General features: G+C 35.6%; 1 protein-coding gene across 1 annotated transcript in view; it reads right to left on the reverse strand.

Annotated features, from left to right (window-relative positions):
• LOC115212364 (transmembrane protein 117-like) overlaps positions 1-18,203 on the reverse strand; it is a 169,355-nt gene that overhangs the window by 35,812 nt on the left and 115,340 nt on the right. Inside the window, exons 2-3 of the mRNA XM_036503331.1 lie at positions 12,042-12,108; positions 10,657-10,791 (exon numbers count right to left, since the gene is read on the reverse strand). The gene's annotated coding sequence lies outside the window, so the exon portion shown is untranslated. The remainder of the gene's footprint in view (positions 1-10,656; positions 10,792-12,041; positions 12,109-18,203) is intronic.

Here is an 18,203-nt window from a genome sequence, read left to right on the forward strand (position 1 = left end):
TATATCGTCCCTGAATTCTGGAGCTGGGTTGTTTGTTAATGTGTATGCTGAATGCGCTTTTTCTGTATTCCCAAATGTAGAGCCATCCTTTAATGTAGACTGTTTTTGGTTTGGCCTATGTATTGCTCTCGACACCCAGAACAAGTTAATACATATATTAGGTTCTCTGAAGCACATGTGAAGTTGTTTTTTACTGTAAAACATTGAGTCTGTTTGAATGAAAACTCTGATCCCTCAAGTAGGTTGACACATATACCACAGCTAAGTCTTCAGTATTTTTTTACTGACAGCTTCAGTGTTGTCGAGTGTACTTGGGCTTTTGTTAGGAGACTTTTAATAGATTTGGGTTGTCTTTTGCTCTTTATGATGGTGTGCGTTTGGAGGATGAAATTATTCTGTGGTCCCTTTTTAGGAGGGGAATGTTCTGGAGGATGGTATCGAAGGCTTCATTGTTAAGAGGGTTGTGTGTGGAGATGAATGGTAGGGCTTTTGGTTGTAAATCCTTCTTTAATTTGGGATGCCTGAGTTTGTGAATGTTGAGTTGTAGGGCACATTGAAAGCATATATCAATTAGTGATGGTAATGAGTGTATCCTTTAATTCATGTAGTCATGTGTCCCTGGTGCTTGTATTAGAAACTATAGTACAAATCCTTTTTGCTAGGTTGAAAGGGATATTCATTCTAGTGTATTTGGTGTGGCATGAGTTGAACAGTAGATATTGATTTGGAGTCCATGGGATTATAGTATATATGTTTCTATTTCGTTGGTTTGGTCATGTGATGTGTATGGATGAGGACAGTTGTATAAAGAAGTATTGATCACTTATTAAAGTGGATGGAACTTGTGTAGGAGTAAGACTCAGGGAAACATGGGAAGGCTGATCTCAAGACCCTGAGCCTTATGAAGAAGACAACAAAAGACTAAGATATCTGGTGCCTTACAATAATCAAGAAGTACTAGCCATCACAGTAGAATTGATACCCTAAAATAACCTTAGTAATGCTTATCCATGAAGGGCTCTGCCCCACTCCCCCTTCCATTCTCTCTTCCCCATCAACCTTTCCCCACCATGTTTCAACGTTTAACATCCATCACTTCTCTATCACTCAAGAGCAAAATAAGCACATACTCTATCCCCCAGCATTTTCAGTTACTTTTCTTCCCCATCCCAAACCACTTTCTTTTCCCATTATCTTCCTCCCTGCCAACTGTCTACACCAATCATCTCCTTTCTGCACCTTCTCCCCTCTCATGTGCTGTTTTCCATCATTAACACCTCACTTACGTGCTATCACCCTCAATGCCTCCACATATCTACCATAACCTACACCCACTAAGCCTTTCCTAGGTTTCTCCCCATCATTTATCACTGCGGCCTCTATCCTGCCCACTCACCCAGTCCAAACGTCTGTATCACTTCACCTATTCTCACCAATCCCAAAGTCCCTAGGGGATATGTCCTGACACATTTTCCTCTTCAGCTCTTTCACTATCACTCTCCTTACTTACTCTCTAATTCACTCTTCTTTGCTTTCCAACTGGTGTACCATGTATCTACAATAAAACACTTATCTCTGCCCCTCCATATGTTTAATCTCTCAAATGGAACGAAGCCACCCCACCAATACTACTCCCTCCCCTCAGTTGATGGGAGTTTTGCCTTTTTTTGTCTTGCAAGGTACTTGATGACTCTGTCAGTGCTGGTTCTACATAAATAGTTCCAGTGCTGGTACCCCGTAAAAAGTATTGGTTCTGGTACCACATAAAAGGAGCCCATGCTGGTGCCATGTAAAAAGCACCTAGTACACTATGAAAGAGTTGGTGTTAGGAAGGGAATCCAGCAATAGAAATGATGCCAAAACAATGGCTCCTGATCTTACCAGCTTTTGTCAAACTGACCAAATGGAAAACAGACATTAAATGGTGATGATGATGACGATGATGATGACGATGATGATGATGATGATGATGATGATGATGATGATGATGATGATGATGATGATGATGATGATGAAGATGATGATGATGCATGCAAACATTAAAATCATCTATGTTTTTACAAGACAACTATCAGAGCTTGTTGCTGGAGAAACAGAAGAAATATATAAATACATAAATCTTCACTTATGTGATGAACAATTATCCCAGTAGAATTGAATATATAAACTGATACATGCATAGATACAAGAAACAAACACCCGCTTATTGGATATTTTATATCCAAACACCCACTGTTCCGCATAATTATAGTGAATGTCTTACTAACTATTGCTTAGCATAAATGTTTTGTCATCAGAGTAAAATAGGATACTCCATTATCATGCAGAGAGTCAAGTGAGGATATACTGGAATACTTTAGCATTGCTGTCATCAGCCAAACAGAAGGATTTAGGTTTATCACTAACAAAATATTTCTCAGTTAAAAAGTGCTCTTACCATCTATAGCAATCTGCTGTAGTTAAACACAGCCTTTCACAACAGTGGCATTTTATATCTGAAAGTATTGTAGCATTGAGAGAAACAGTGGACTGCTGAGGATAAGATATTGCTTCATTACCATATTAGTAAGCTCAGATTCTACCAACACTCCCAACTGTAGCTTTCTCTCGGCTAATGTGTTATTGCTAATTACTTTACTTTTACTTTTACTTTTACTTGTTTCAGTCATTTGACTGCGGCCATGCTGGAGCACCGCCTTTAATCGAGCAACTCGACCCCGGGACTTATTTTTTTGTAAGCCCAATACTTATTCTATCGGTCTCTTTTGCCGAACCGCTAAGTAATGGGGACATAAACACACCAGCATAGGTTGTCAAGCAATGCTAGGGGGACAAACACAGGCACACAAACACACACATACATATATATATATATACATATATATATGACGGGCTTCTTTCAGTTTCCGTCTACCAAATCCACTCACAAGGCATTGGTTGGCCCAGGGCTATAGCAGAAGACACTTGCCCAAGGTGCCACACAGTGGGACTGAACCCGGAACCATGTGGTTGGTTAGCAAGCTACTTACCACACAGCCACTCCTGTGCCTATAATTAAGGCAGTGAGCTGGCAGAATCATTAGTATGCCAGACAATGTTTAGTAGCATTTTGTCCATCTTTATATTCTGAGTTCAGATGCTGCTGAGGTTGAGTTTACCTTTCATCCTTTCAAGGGTTGATAAAATAAGTACCAGCTAAGGACTGGTGTTGATGTCATTGATGTATCACCTCCTCTGAAATAGCTGAGCTTGTACCAAAATTTAAAATCCCTATGTTACTGTTAATTAGTGGTGATTTTCTTGGATTTACTTGAAGTTACTTTCAGTTCTTTTAATTAAAAACTCAACATTTGGGTACTGAATTTATTTTGTCTTTCTAAGGACAGAATTATCTTAACTGATACTGTTATAAATACAGTATTGTCTCTATTTTATTAGATGTGCTGCCAAATTGCTTTATTCTGTATACCCAGTCATTTCCTACCTTAGGGTCATCATATAATATTGATGGAAATGCTATTACAGTTTTTAAACAACAAATAGTTGAAGCCCAAGGAATTCAAATTTATTAATTGCCACTGAATTGTGCTTTTAAAAATGGCACATAACTCTGGTTGCTTCAGTCAACTTGGTAAACATGTATAACTGAGAATTGAGTGTTTAGTAAAAGGAATGTGTCTGGCTGTAGAATGTTATTTCAAGAAATATGAAAACACACAAATATATAAGAAATTAAAATAAATAAGAATCCATTTTTCTGATGTTAGATAAATGTAGATCAACAAATGATAAGTCTTGAAATGTAAACATTCTAGATTGATAGTGAGAATAAAACACTGAACCAAAATCCAATTATCCAAAAATTTACATAAAAAAAAAGTAAAAGGAATTCATTCATCAACTTTATTTCAGTTATGATAAGTCTTATTACACACAAGAGCATAACGTCACAACTAAAAACTTCCACTACATGTAGTGCTTTTGGGAAAGCTAGCTAGATGGTACCACTCCTACTCTATCTATATCAGTCATAGGCAACCTACGGCCTATGGAGCTTTCTACATGGTGAACCTAACAAAAAGATTACTTTATTTATAGTAGTGTGTAGTGGTGAACCAACAAAGTATCTTGTAGGTAGTTACTCACAGTGCAAGGAGTAGCAGTTAAAGTTTTAAAGGTAGTGTTATATCCTTAAAATGTAGGATTGTTATAATGCCCACTTTGGTACACAGTATACTTAGTAAAACCAGTAAAGACACAACTATCTCTGACTGCCTACTATGTACTCTGGTACTACATGTACTTCACTTTACTGATAGTGACTAGGTTAGTCCATTTGTCATGTGGGAGGAATGTACCATTATTACTATTCACTAATTATTACATCTTTCCTATTAAGTTTTTCTTACGAAGTGTCATTTTATTTATCAATAATTTTTTAATTTACCCCGCCTCTCTTTTTTGAGTTTTTTTTTCATACAATTCAATATTTTTTGCACTTGGTATCTATTTTCAGGAACTCTGTATGGTTTCTTTTCCTCTCACTTGTATGCCTGGGTATAATCACTTACAGTGGTGTTGGTACTTGGAACATATTGTACAACTATTCCATTGGTTCCTCCAACTTCTTTGATTTGCTTTCCACGAATCTCTTTTACAGTTGGATCCTGTGTCTCTTTTGTTTGCCATTTCTACTTTTTACCCAATACATCATTTTACCTATGCATTTGGTAATTACACCATCCTCCCAACTCTGCTTTCCATTCTTGTATGCCCTCATATACACCTTTTCATCGACTTTAAAGAATCTTGCTATGTCTTCCCTGGCACTTTTTCTTTTCTTGCCCAGTAGCAATTTATCAAAGACTGATTTTACTTTCCTTGCAAACATCAGCTCTGCTAGTGAGCTACTTGCTGGTGAATTCAGATTTGGTGTCACATGGCACACTCTTAAAAATTGTTTAGAGCTACCTCATCCATGACTTCCTTATTTGATTTTGTAAGGGCTCTTTTGAAGGTATTGGCAAAGTGTTCTGCCTGTCCATTAAATCTGGGATGGTATGGCACCATAGTTATATGTTCTACTTCAAACGTTTCAGAAAATTAAAAAATTTACTAGACACAAATTATGTTCTGTTGTCAGACACTGTTTTGTCTGGGATGCCAAATCTTGCAAACAATTCATGTAAAAAATTTTTTTTATACTTACAAATTTCAGGCCATTTCGAAAAACTATCAACTACCATTAAGTAGTAAAAACCGTCTATAGGACCAGCAACATCAATGTGTATTCTTGACTACAGAGCATCAATTTTTGAACAATGTTTACTTTTTATCATGGGTAAATTTTCATTTCGTTTTGGCATTTATACAGGTGTTCCATTCTGTTTTGCTGCAACTTTTTGCTTCAGTCCCTCAGCTATATTCGAACCTTCAACTGAACCGACAATAGATTCCACACAAAACACTTATGAGTGTATTCCATACATTGAATAGTTCCATTCACTCTGTGCCAAATAAATTAAGTGAACTTTTTAACACATATATCTTTGCCTTTTTCATTTGACCTCGAAATGTTACAACATAAATGAAGTCACAGTCACCATCATCATCATCATCATCATCATCATTATCATCATCATCGTTTAATGTCCATTTTCCATGCTGGCATGGGTTGGACGGTTAGACTGAGGACTGCAAGGAAGATGCACCAGGCGCCAATCTGATTTGGCAAGTTTCAACAGCTAGACACCAACCACTGTGAGAGTGTAGTGGGTATTTTTTATATGTGCCACAAGCACAGGAGTCAGTCAGATGGCACTGACATTGGCCACACTCGAATGGTGCTTTTTATGTTCCACCAGCAAAGGCAGAACTGGTACTGGCCACACTTGAGTGGTGCTTTTTCTGTGTCATCAGTGTGTGTGCCAGCCAGGTGGCACTAGTATTGGCCACACTCAAATGGTGCTTTTTACATGTCACCAGCCTTCCTGGGTTAATCTTCAGTCATCATTAAGTGCCTTTCTTTTCTGCATTTGTATGTAGTTCCAGGTGGGATTTGAACTAAGAATGCTTATTTCTAATTTAAGAGTCATAAAGTTCTTATCCATTAGTTTACTGATGCATGTACTCCTGTGGACAAAAATGTTATCAACCCCAATTTAGAAATAAGAAATCCTAGTTTAAATCCAGGCTGTGCTTTTACATATTTAATAATAAGGTCCCTAAAGACAATTAAAGATCACACCAAATGAAATTTAATGCAGATGTGAAAAGTGGAAAATCTTTTCATCTCCAAACATGAATTTAATAATTTAAAAAATTATAATTTTATCAATAATTTATCTCAGACATTTAAACATTTAATAAAATTGAAGTTTCCAGATTTATATGGTACATAAAAAACCAATAACTATGTCACTTCCACAGACTCCAATTGCATCACTAAAACTATTATTGTAACATTGACTTATTGCTATAACTGTGTCATATCTACATATTAGAACTGTGTTGCTTCCACACACTAAAGTTAAGTCATTTCCATATACTGTCTTTCTGTCATTTCCATATACTAAAATCACATCATTTTAAAACTCTATAATTGAGTCAGTTCCTATGCTAGTCATTTTAATGATGTGCTCCTTCCATGGTCAAAAGCTATGTCATTTCCACACACTTTTGTTTGGTTCTCACTGGCTTTAATTTTGTCATTTCCATGAGCTTTAGTGCTATCTCTTCTGCAGTAGTTATGTCAAATCTGCTGGTTATAGTTTTGTCATTTCATTCTGTTATTTCCACAGGGTATATTTGAATCACTTCTACTTCTACAAATCAATATCAAATGGCTGACATGCAGTTAAACAATCTTCAACGTATATGAAAATAAAAGCATATAAAAGCATTGAAAAGTCTTTGCTTTCCATTGAACGGAAATAAAATTCTTTTGTTGCTAAGATCAGTAAAAAATCCTCTGAAATTTCTGCTAGCATGGCTATTATAACTACTGGATTCAAAAATGAAATCTCTTAAGTGTTATCTGTTGAAAAAGCATTTTAGTAACCATAGAGAGTGTTGCTAGGAGAAGAAATCAGAATGCTAAAAGAAACTAAAATATTTTCAAGATTCCATTCCTGACACAGCAATTAATTACCTATGAAAATACTTTGTAATGTTTTTTTTTTAAAGTTTTTGAATCTCGGAACATTGAGAAACCCTGTAAACCAATAATAAATTACACTTTATTGGTATACTATACATTAATCCAATTTAATTACATTAAATTTATTCAAGATCATGTAAGCCAACTAGGGAGAGAAGGGGATAAAAGGCAAAGTTCATACAGGCAAGATATGAATTCAAAAGATTAAGAATCAAAATACCAGTGATTTACTATTTCTGTTATTTTGTTGGAAAAACAAAGCAAAAAAAAAATACAAAAATAATAATTGCTTCTAATTTAAGCACAAGACTAGTAATTTTGAGGAGAAGGGCTAGCCAATTAAAGTGATCCTAATGCTTGATTGATACTTTTTTTTATTGACCTCCAGAAGGATGAAAAACAAAGCTGACCTTGGGAGGGTTTGAACTCAGAACATAAGGAGCCATACAAAAACCACAAAGCATTTAGCCCAGTGCTCCAAATATTCATCAATAATGACAAAGTGATAATGGATTCTGTTTTAGGCACAACCCCAAAATTTGAGAGTAGAGGTTAATTATTATCATTGATCTTAGTACTTGATTTGTACCTTATTTCACTGACTCCAAAAGGATGAAAGGCATTGTTGACCTCGATGGAATTTGAACTCAGAACATCTCTATATCTATAAATGGCAAAATGTCTGTGTATCTGTGTGTCCTTTATACAAATCCACAGGTTTTCACGTAAAAGGCTCACATTTGTGAGTTTGTCTCTTATGGACAACAAGGATTATCAGGCGGGTTCTAAGCACTTGAAAGACTGCTGAAAACTTGTGGATACCTAAGGTTACAGGTAGTAGCCTGCTATCCACATAATTCCCACCAAGAATAAGACCGAACCTGAGTCAAACCAAAATAATAGTTATAATAATAATAATAATAATAATAATAATAATAATAATAATAATAATAATGATAATAATAATAATAATAATAATAATAATAATAGTCAATCCACATGGATTGACTATAAAAAGGCCTTCAACAGTATACTGCATTCATGGATCTTAAAATCGCTGGACATCTTCAAAATTTCCCGTGATTTCAAGCTTCCTGAAGCACAATATGTCGTTGTGGAATACGAATTTCCAATTATACCACTCTAATGGAGTACTTGCCTCAGAGAATATAAACATCAACTGTGGCATGTTTCAAGATGACTCACTTTCACCTCTAATATTCTGCATAGCCCTAATACCCCTTACAAGTGAATTAAACAGAACAGGGTATGGGTATAAAATTGTCAATAAAAAAAATAAGCCATCTATTTTATATGGATGACTTAAAACTCTATGGTAAAGATGATAATGAACTTGAAGGCCTATTGCGCACTGTGAAAACATTCAGCGATGACATCGGGATGGAGTTTGGGCTTGAGAAGTGTGCCAGAAAGGGAAAGTGAAGACCACAAATTCAGTCGTGTTAGATGTTGACACAGTCATAAGAGAGCTTGAGCAAGAACAAACATACAAATATTTAGGGATAAATGAAGGCTCTGGTATTCAGCATGCAAGCATGAAAGAGAAGATCAGGAAGGAATGTTATAGGAAAGTTTGTGCAGTCCTGAAATCTGAACTAAATGCACATAACAAGGTGTTAGCTATAAATTCCTTAGCAGTTCCAGTTGTTACTTATAGCTACAATGTGTTGAACTGGAATATGAGTGAAGTAAAGAATATAGATAGGAAAATACGCAAGCTGCTGAGTTGTAATAGGATGCACCACCCAAAGGCAGACGTAGATCGCCTTTACCTCCCCAGAACCCAAGGAGGTCGAGGCCTGATCCAATTTGAACTAGCTTACAAAACAACCACAACTGGACTGGCCAAATATCTTGAAATAACGAATGACTGGATGCTAAAGCTCGTGGAAAATCATGAGAGACGAAAGAAGCTTCATTCTATCATAAAAGAAAGCAAAAAATTTGCTATTGATCTCATGCAGGATACCCAAACTGAACAACCCGAAGGAAGTACGGCAACTATTGTTGCAAAGAAGGTGAAAATAATGGCAACGACAAAAGCGCACGAGCAATTGGCTGATAGGTGGGAGAAGAAACCTCTGCACGGCAAATATGTGGCCCGTAGCAAACAAGCTGATGTTGACCAGAAGCAAACCCATCAGTGGCTACAGAGCTCAGGGCTAAAAGCAGAGAGCGAAGGTTTCATCCTGGCTGCTCAAGATCAAAGCCTATTAACCCGGAACTACCAGGCCAATGTGATGAAAAATGGAGCAGACCCAAAATGCCGATTCTGCAACAACATAATTGAAACAGTGGACCACCTAATCTCTGGATGTAAAGTCTTAGCACCAATGGAGTATAAATTAAGACATGACAGAGTTGGCTAATATCTACACTGGCTAATAAGTCGGCATTACAATATAAAAACTGCCAACAAGTAGTATAATCACCACCCTGAAGCTGTAACTGAAGGAGAAAATGTAACGATTCTGTGGGACTTTCCAGTACATACAGACCGAACCATCAAAGCCAATAAACCGGATATTGTTGTGAAAGACCAAAACAATAAAGTTTGCTTATTGATCGACATGAGCATCCCCTGTGATCATAATATCTCGGCGAAAGAGTTTGACAAGCTCAGAAAATATAAAGACCTGCTCATTGAAATTGAGAAAATGTGGCATCTCAAGGCGGTTACAATACCAGTGATCGTAGAAGCACTAGGAATGATCAAGAAGGGAACCGAAAATTATATGAGAATGATCCCTGGCTTATCATCCCTGCAAGAAGTGCAAAAGATTGTCTTAACTGGTACATTACACGTATTGAGAAGAGCATTGTCGATGTGAGAACTATTACTACCCATGTATTTTAATTTAACTTTAAAAAAAAAAATGAGTGAACTAGTGAGTTTAGTTTAATGGCCTACCAATGTATACTATAAGTTTCTTTGCCCTAGGAGTCGGGAAGACACTTGGCAAGAAATGGAAGCAAATTTGAAAGAAGAAGAAAAAAAAGATAACAATAATAATAATAATAATAATAACTTCTGGTCTAGGCACAAGGCCAGCAATTTTCAAGGGATTCAGGTTAGTTGATGCCTGTGGTCCCAATACTTGAATGGTACTTTATTTTATCAAACCCCAGAGGGATGAAAGGGAAAGTTGACCTCAGTGGTTTGGACTCAAAATATAAAGAGCCAGAAAAAATACCTGAAGGTATTTTATCTGACACTCAAATAATTCTTCCAATCAAAATTGCTTGTTATTAAATAGAGATGCTACATATGTATATTCTTTTATTCTTTCATTTGTTTCAGTTATTAGACTATGGCAATGCTGGGACAGAGCCTTGAAGAATTTTAGTTAAATGAATTGACCTCACTACTTATTTTTTAAGCCTGGTACATACCATATTGGTCTCTTTTCCCGAAGTGATAAGTTACAGGGGCATGAAACACACCAACACTGGTTATAAAGAAACATGAAATTTACCTTTTTCAACTTTCTTCTTGAATAATAAAGATACAATGGGCATATGTGAATGCAGTTCCACTTCAGTTCGCATCTAGATGACTCCATGAAAATATTATGATTAACCAGATCTTTGTTGCTTTTCCATTGAATTCTCTGCAAATAAATCAGAAATAAAATGGAGAGGTTTTAGACTTGTCTTCCTTCCAAGAAATGACAACAGTTTTAAATATACAGTACAGAATAAGGTTTCAAAACAAACTGATGCAACAAAAGAATTCCTACAATAAATTCTGTAACAAGTAATGTTAATATTTGCTTTCTATTGTTCCAATGGAGTTGATGGCAACACAGTTTCAGTTTCCATTTAGAAGCAGTTTCACTTAAAAAAAAAAGAAGTAAAAATATCACATTTTACCTTGCTTATAAATTTAGAGCTTGATATCTGAGTAAAATATTATTTTAATTTGGTCTATGTTTTGTTGATGTTTGGACCCAAGCCATTCCTAATCAAGTAAACCTATAAATTGTCTAGCTGGTGTAGAGAGCAGAACACCTAATTAGATTCTGCAGAATCTAATTTAACTTCTCATATTTTCAAGTTCAAATCATAACACTGACAACTTGATTGTAATCAAATATCCAAAGAGACAACTTTTTTTACCCTCGGGTCATACATTAACACACCAATATTTAAGCATTGACAATTAGTAAGACATCTTGGAAGAATTCACTTTTAAAATAGTTAAACAATATGCTATGTAATTTGATCAACAATTGGATACATTTAACAATTACAACAGCCAAGTACATAAGGTAAGGTGCGTCCATGTCTTGTAAATATTGAGTAAGAAAGATTTAAGACCATGGTTTCAAGGAAACTGATAAGGATCTGTGTTGGTAACAATTAAGAGTTTGCAGAATATTGATAAACAAGAGTCTGCAGAATATTGACCAGGTCACTCTGCTTGCAAAATTGTAACATGCATTGGAGTACTGTGTACATATTTCAGATGGTGCTTTCTTTCTTTCTCTCTATCTCTACACACACACATACATACACATACACACATGCAAACATACATGTGCAAACACGCACACACACTATATCATGTACAAAAATAAGTTAGCTAGCTAATTGGTGAAAATTCACTCACCAACATGTTACATTCTCTAGCTCACAGACATAGCCATTTCTTCTCTCACTGCTCTATTGCTATCTTTAAAACTTCTGTTTCTCTGAACCCCATAGCTGCACAACCTCACTCTACTCATTACCATTGCAGGGGAGCTCACATTATATACTTATTCAATTTCTTTTTTCCAGAATGCAACTCTCAAGAATTCAATCTTACTATCATTTTTACAAAGTTTCAAGCTGAAAATAACAACTACATTAATCTCACCAGTCTGGGAGCACAGACAAAGATCATGGGCACTGTCTCTTTTTCACCTCCATTGTCCATGTAGTGACTGAATAAAAAAAAAAAAAAAAATACTGATGATGATGATGATGATGACGACGATGATGACAACGATGAAAATAACAAGTATAATGATAGTGACTGAATGGAGCAGTTTTCCCGAAACCACTGTGTTTGTGAAAGAGCTAAGTTGAGAGGTAGATGAGTATTATAATAATGAGCTTATTGTATACAGTGCTACGGTACACTACAATGTATCAGAATAGATTAAAGAGGGGACAGAAGGTAGCTATAAATCGAGTAAAGAAAGACAATAATGAAAGTTATTGTCTTTCTTTACTCAATTTACAGCTCCCTTAGGGCGGCGAGCTGGCAGAATTATTAGCATGCCAGGCATGCTTAGCAGTATTTCATCTGCCGTTACATTCTGAGTTCAAATTCTGCCAAGGTCGACTTTGCCTTTCATCCTTTTAGGGTCAATTAAATAAGTACCATTTATGCACTGGGGTTGATGTAATCGACTTAATTCCTTTGTCTGTCTTTGTTTTTTCCCTCTATATTTCGCCCCTTGTGAGCAATAAAGAAATAATGAAAGTTATTAGACGTACTTGCACAGTGCACAAAATAAAACTTGAAAAGACAAAAAAGTGAGCAGTAACAGAGCTATAAAGAAGAAATGGTGCACTGGCACATCAAGAGTAGTGTTGGTGAATTTTGGGAAACTTGGGACATTTGAAGGACGAAGTGTCCTGCCAGCTAACCAGTGAGACAGTTAATTCTATGCTTCAACAATTCTGAACGTGACAAAATGTTTCCAAAAGTCATGGGTGCTGTACAGGCTTTTCAATTTTATATGCATGTCCATGTGTGGCAGAGGTTTGAATTTAAGAAGGTGGCCAAGTCAAAGGGTATCAAAAACTTGTCTTGATCGTAGTTTGAGAGACAATAGAAATAGTAACATGCTTATATGAATGTTACTGAAAAGAAGGATTTGGACACTTAAGGACCCTGGAGTGGTTAGCATTAGAAGGGTATCCAGCCATAGAAATTTCGCCAGTCACACAATCCAACCCATGCCAGCATGGAAAACGGACGCTAAATGATGATGATAATGACGATGTTGTGACTAGTTCAAACTGTCATAAAGAATTGCTATAAAGCTTGAATAAACCCCACCCCACCCTGCAACACCAGCAATTTAAGCAGTCTTTTCAAAATAAATTGAAGCCAGCCATGCTAAAAACCTTATTGCACAGTAAAGAGTGCACACATTTTCTGCGATTGTAACAAAATCAGAATCAATACTTTTAATGTAAGAATCAAAAAGGTGGATCATGTTGCATAAACTTCAGGAATTTAAAGGCAGTTTCATAACTGATCTAAGCCTATCATGATTCATTGTGCATGACAGATTATTCTCATTTAGTTTATCAATCTGCATTGCTGTCCATTGTTAGTTTGATATCTTTGGACTAGCTTTTTACTAGACTTGACAAATTTCCAGATTTGTCCATCATCATGTAGACTAAAATTCTCATGTAGTGCTCAGCCATGATTCAAGGAAGTTACAATATATAACTTCAAGCATGTATCAAGTGGGAAAACAGGACGATTTCGATAAACAATTCAATTTTCTCACCTTGTTTTATGAGAGACTAAACAATATGCATATGCTTCAGTAAAATTCAAGAAGGTCGATTCGACTAGCCTGCATTTGGAACCCAGTCAACCAAGGCAGCAAACATGTTTGGGAAAAATACAAAGTTTTTGGATGAGTTTTTAGCAAATATCTATAAATCAATCATATCTTTAGATACATTGATGGCAATTACATCATGCATAACAGATTCAGTGGCTTTCTTGATGCTTCTCAGTTTGTTTATAGCTACAGGCAGATTTGCATGAGGCTGGGCTAAAAAGTTAATAGGTTGACAATGAAGGAGTGTGAAATTTTGCATGCATTAATTTCAATTCTTATTATTAATAACTGCATTGTTTCTTTCCAGGTAAACTCATATTTGACTGTTCAAAGAACACTTAAAATTAACTAGTAGTGACTTCTCTTGAAAATGGACACATTTCAGCATCATGGTGTTATCAAGTACCTGCAGAAAAATGGTTTAGCCCCCAAGGACATTCATGCTGATGAGGTTGCTACATTAGGGGATGACACCCCAGCTGAATTTAGGAGGGGAATGGAGAGTCTTGAAGATGACCCAAGGTCTGGATGTCTTGCAACTGCCACCACTGAGGAAAATATTGAACATATTCACCACATGGTGATGGATGACAGGCGATTGACTATAAATCAAATAGCCAATGCTGTTAGCATATCCCATGAGAGAGTTGAGAATATTCAGCACAATGAACTTGGCATGACAAACATTTCAGTTTGATGGGTGCTGCATCTTCTTACACCTGATCAAAAGTGCCTCATGCTGATCACAAAAAGGGAAAATCTGATATTGTTTAAGGCAGATCCAGCTGGCTTCCTTGAATGTTTCCCTCCTAAGATGAATGTTGGGCTCATCACTTTGAACTAGAGACAAAGAGACAGTCCTTTCAGTGGAAACAATCCTCCTCACCTATTCCAAAGAAGGTCAAAGTCATTTCATCTGCAAGGAAGGTGATAGCCCCAGTTTTTTTTTTAAGCAAAAGGAATTGTGTTTATCGACTATCTTCAAAAGGTCCACACCAACAATGGAAAGTACTGTGCCAACTTGCCGAGGCAATTATGAAAAGCTATTATGACCAAATGCTCAGGAAAACTGACGAAACGGATCTTGTTTCATCACAACAATACTCCAGCACACAAGTCCTGCCTTTCAATGGCCACAGTGCATGACTGTAGCTTTGAATTGGTTGATCACCATCCTTATACTCCTGGTTTGGCCCCATCTGACAATCATCTGTTCCCCAACACCTGGCTGGGAATCAGTATTGCAGTGATGATGATGTCATATCTGCTGGTGATGACTTTTTTTGACCAACAGGATGAAAGCTTCTTCAGTAATGGGATCCAAGTACTACAACACTGATGGAAGAAGTGTGTGGGCCATAAGGGATACTATGATGAAAAATAAACCTCATTTGGTCACTTTCCATGAGAGTATCTTGGTCAGCCTATGAACTTGGTCAGCTAACAATCATAAAGAGGGCATTGTGAAAAAACAAACAAACATAACTCTTCTAACCCAAATGTATTATGGTTCAACAAAAAGCCTTTAAGTGAGCTTGATATTTATTTTACAAGAAATAAAAGGCGAAAATGGTAGACTGCTAGATTAAAAGCCATGTAGTGTTTTTATGCTTCTCAGTTATATAAGAACGAAAAGAACATCATTCCTTTTATCCTTTCCAAGATGATGAAAAAGAACCATATGTTACTAGATTTGATGAATGACACTATGTCAAAGTTGTGGCAATGTGCCAATGTTGGAAATTTATATCACTGCAGATGAATAAAATTGATCAAAAGGTTATTTATAATATAATTTTATTTATACTAGTTTATAATGTGGTAATTAAAATTTTGTTTTATTAGTTCCTTTTATTACCATAAGAATTTAAATGAATCAAGTCATAAAATATGCATTGAATTTAGCCAGAAAATCAATTAGAATATCCATTTTATTACTAAATTAAGTTTTCTTTTTCCAAATGAACACACATTATTTCACATGGATGAAGTTTTAAACTGTTACAATTACAGAGTGCAGAGATACACAAAAGTTAGATGAAGCTACAGTAAAATCACACTCATTTTAAAAATTAAATATTAACAAGGGTAAATCATTAATTATTTGCAACGTTTTTGTAATCTTTTCTGATTGGAAAAGAAATAAGTTGTATATCCATCATTAAAGTGTCCTACCTATAGTCATTATAGTACAAGTCTGGATACTAGATGTTTATTAAGTTCATTATTTTGTTAATGATGGCAAAATATGCCATAAATGATTTCATAGTCAATTTCATAACTAATTTGCATATTATCTGCCACCTAATTAATAATCACCCAGCTATTCAACAAAACCACATCACTTAGTTCTTTAGTATTATCATCAATACAAGACATGTTTGGGTGTTCAGCTTCTTTTTGGTGCATAATACTTATGTAGCGATTCTTGAATTTTTCAGTTCATTCATTGATAGTTCACAGTAGAAATAAATTGTTTCCATACCATGTTGAATGGCTCTTGATATATTTTCAACCTTCAGAAAGTGGATCACTGAGCACTGCTCTTCATTTAAAAAAAAAAACAGAAGTGAAGTAGTCATGGTTAATGTCACATGAATGAGAACTTAATTGATACTTCAAGTTCAAGTCTGTGGCATAGTAACTGGATAGAGACCACATCTAGTGATGCATGAAAAACTAATTTCCCTTTTCTCTAACAAGTCACATGAAAATGTTTCAAATTGCAATCCCTTTCAATCTCTTTAAACAGGATAAGGACCAATGATGAAAGAATATGCACAACATAACTTAAGTTGTATACTACCTTTCAGAAAGAAGAGAATGTCAGAAAATACTAATAGTTAAAAAAAAATAAAAATAAATAAATAGATAAAAGGAATATAAAACAAATAAAAACAAAAAGGTAGTGTACTTTCATTTTTCCTGATCAGAAATATCCATCAATGGGTTATGAGCCCTTTGACATAAAGGAACAAGAAATAATATTATGATGTTTATTTCTTGTCATATAGCACTGACAGCATAAATGAAGTAAATAACAAACTGTAGGAATGAAAACCATACTGTAGACTCAGTTTGCTGGACAGGAGCTTACCTCTTATTCCATATCACTCATCATATGACTGACAAAATGTATTATCAAATGGGTTAATAATTAATTTCAATTAATTTTGCATCCTTTCATATGAAGAATCATAATCATTTAAATATTCATGATCACTGAAATGCTATCAAGAAACAATGAAACAACCAAGTAGACAGGTATGGAAAAATAATTATGAAGTAGAGATGTCTGTAACTATAGCAATAACCTATAAAGAACAAAGTGTGTGATGAAGCATACTTAATAACCTGGGATCCATAATTACACTTAAATATAACTAATTATGCATAATCTGTTTTGATTCAGGAGATATAGAAGGAAGAAGAGAGAGAGAGGTAGACATAGAGTTCTAATATATGAACAGTAAATCCAAGTTTACAATAACAAATATATTGAAATTACATTAAATAAGGAGTCTGCAGATTAACTTTGATAATTTATTTTGGAAAATTGATTAGTTCCTTATCTGCTTCCACCCTTATTAATTAATTAAAGGATTTAATAATAATGCTCTATTACATAAGGGGCCCCAAATGTACTGGACACAAAATGGGATGTTCATATTTCTGAAGGTGGTTATCAACTTCAGGGACAAGAATGTAAAATCATGAATTTAAGCATAAGCATGAATTCAGTTCACCAATAATTAAACAGTTCACTATTACCACTTTATTTAATTACAACTTTACAAGCCAAAGTGGGAAATTCTGTGATCACTTTATCTCTAAGAACTAGCAGACAAGTCTCTCTTAAACTTTCTTTACTTCCTTAAAATAAATAAAGGACATACTGAATAATGGGGTTCAGGGACTCTGTGCCTGAAAAAATATGGGATAGTCAAGACAGGAATGCCTGTGATCATAACACTGCTTGAATAGAGATGATCTGAGATCAAACAATAACATCTACATTACAACTTCAGAATTGTTTATAACCTTAGTGCATGTATGGCAGTGTGGTTAAGAAGCTCCTTTTGTAATCACATGGTTTCAAGTTCAATCCTACAGTGTAGCACCCATCTTGAGCAAGTGTCTTCTGCTATATCCCCAAACCAACCAATACTTTGTACATGAATCTGATTGACAGAAACTGTGAGGAAGCTTACTGTGTATGCGTGTATATATATATCATCATCATCATCATCATCGTTTAACGTCCGTTCTCCATGCTAGCATGGGTTGGATGGTTCGACCGGGGATCTGGGAAGCCAGAAGGCTGCACCAGGCTCCGGTCTTATCTGGCAATGATTCTACAGCTGGATGCCCTTCCTAACACCAACCACTCCGTGAGTGTAGTGGGTGCTTTTTACGTGCCACCTGCACTGATATACATATATATA

The sequence above is a fragment of the Octopus sinensis genome, linkage group LG5 (assembly GCF_006345805.1).
Source record: "Octopus sinensis linkage group LG5, ASM634580v1, whole genome shotgun sequence".
Classification (NCBI taxonomy): Eukaryota; Metazoa; Mollusca; class Cephalopoda; order Octopoda; family Octopodidae; genus Octopus; species Octopus sinensis.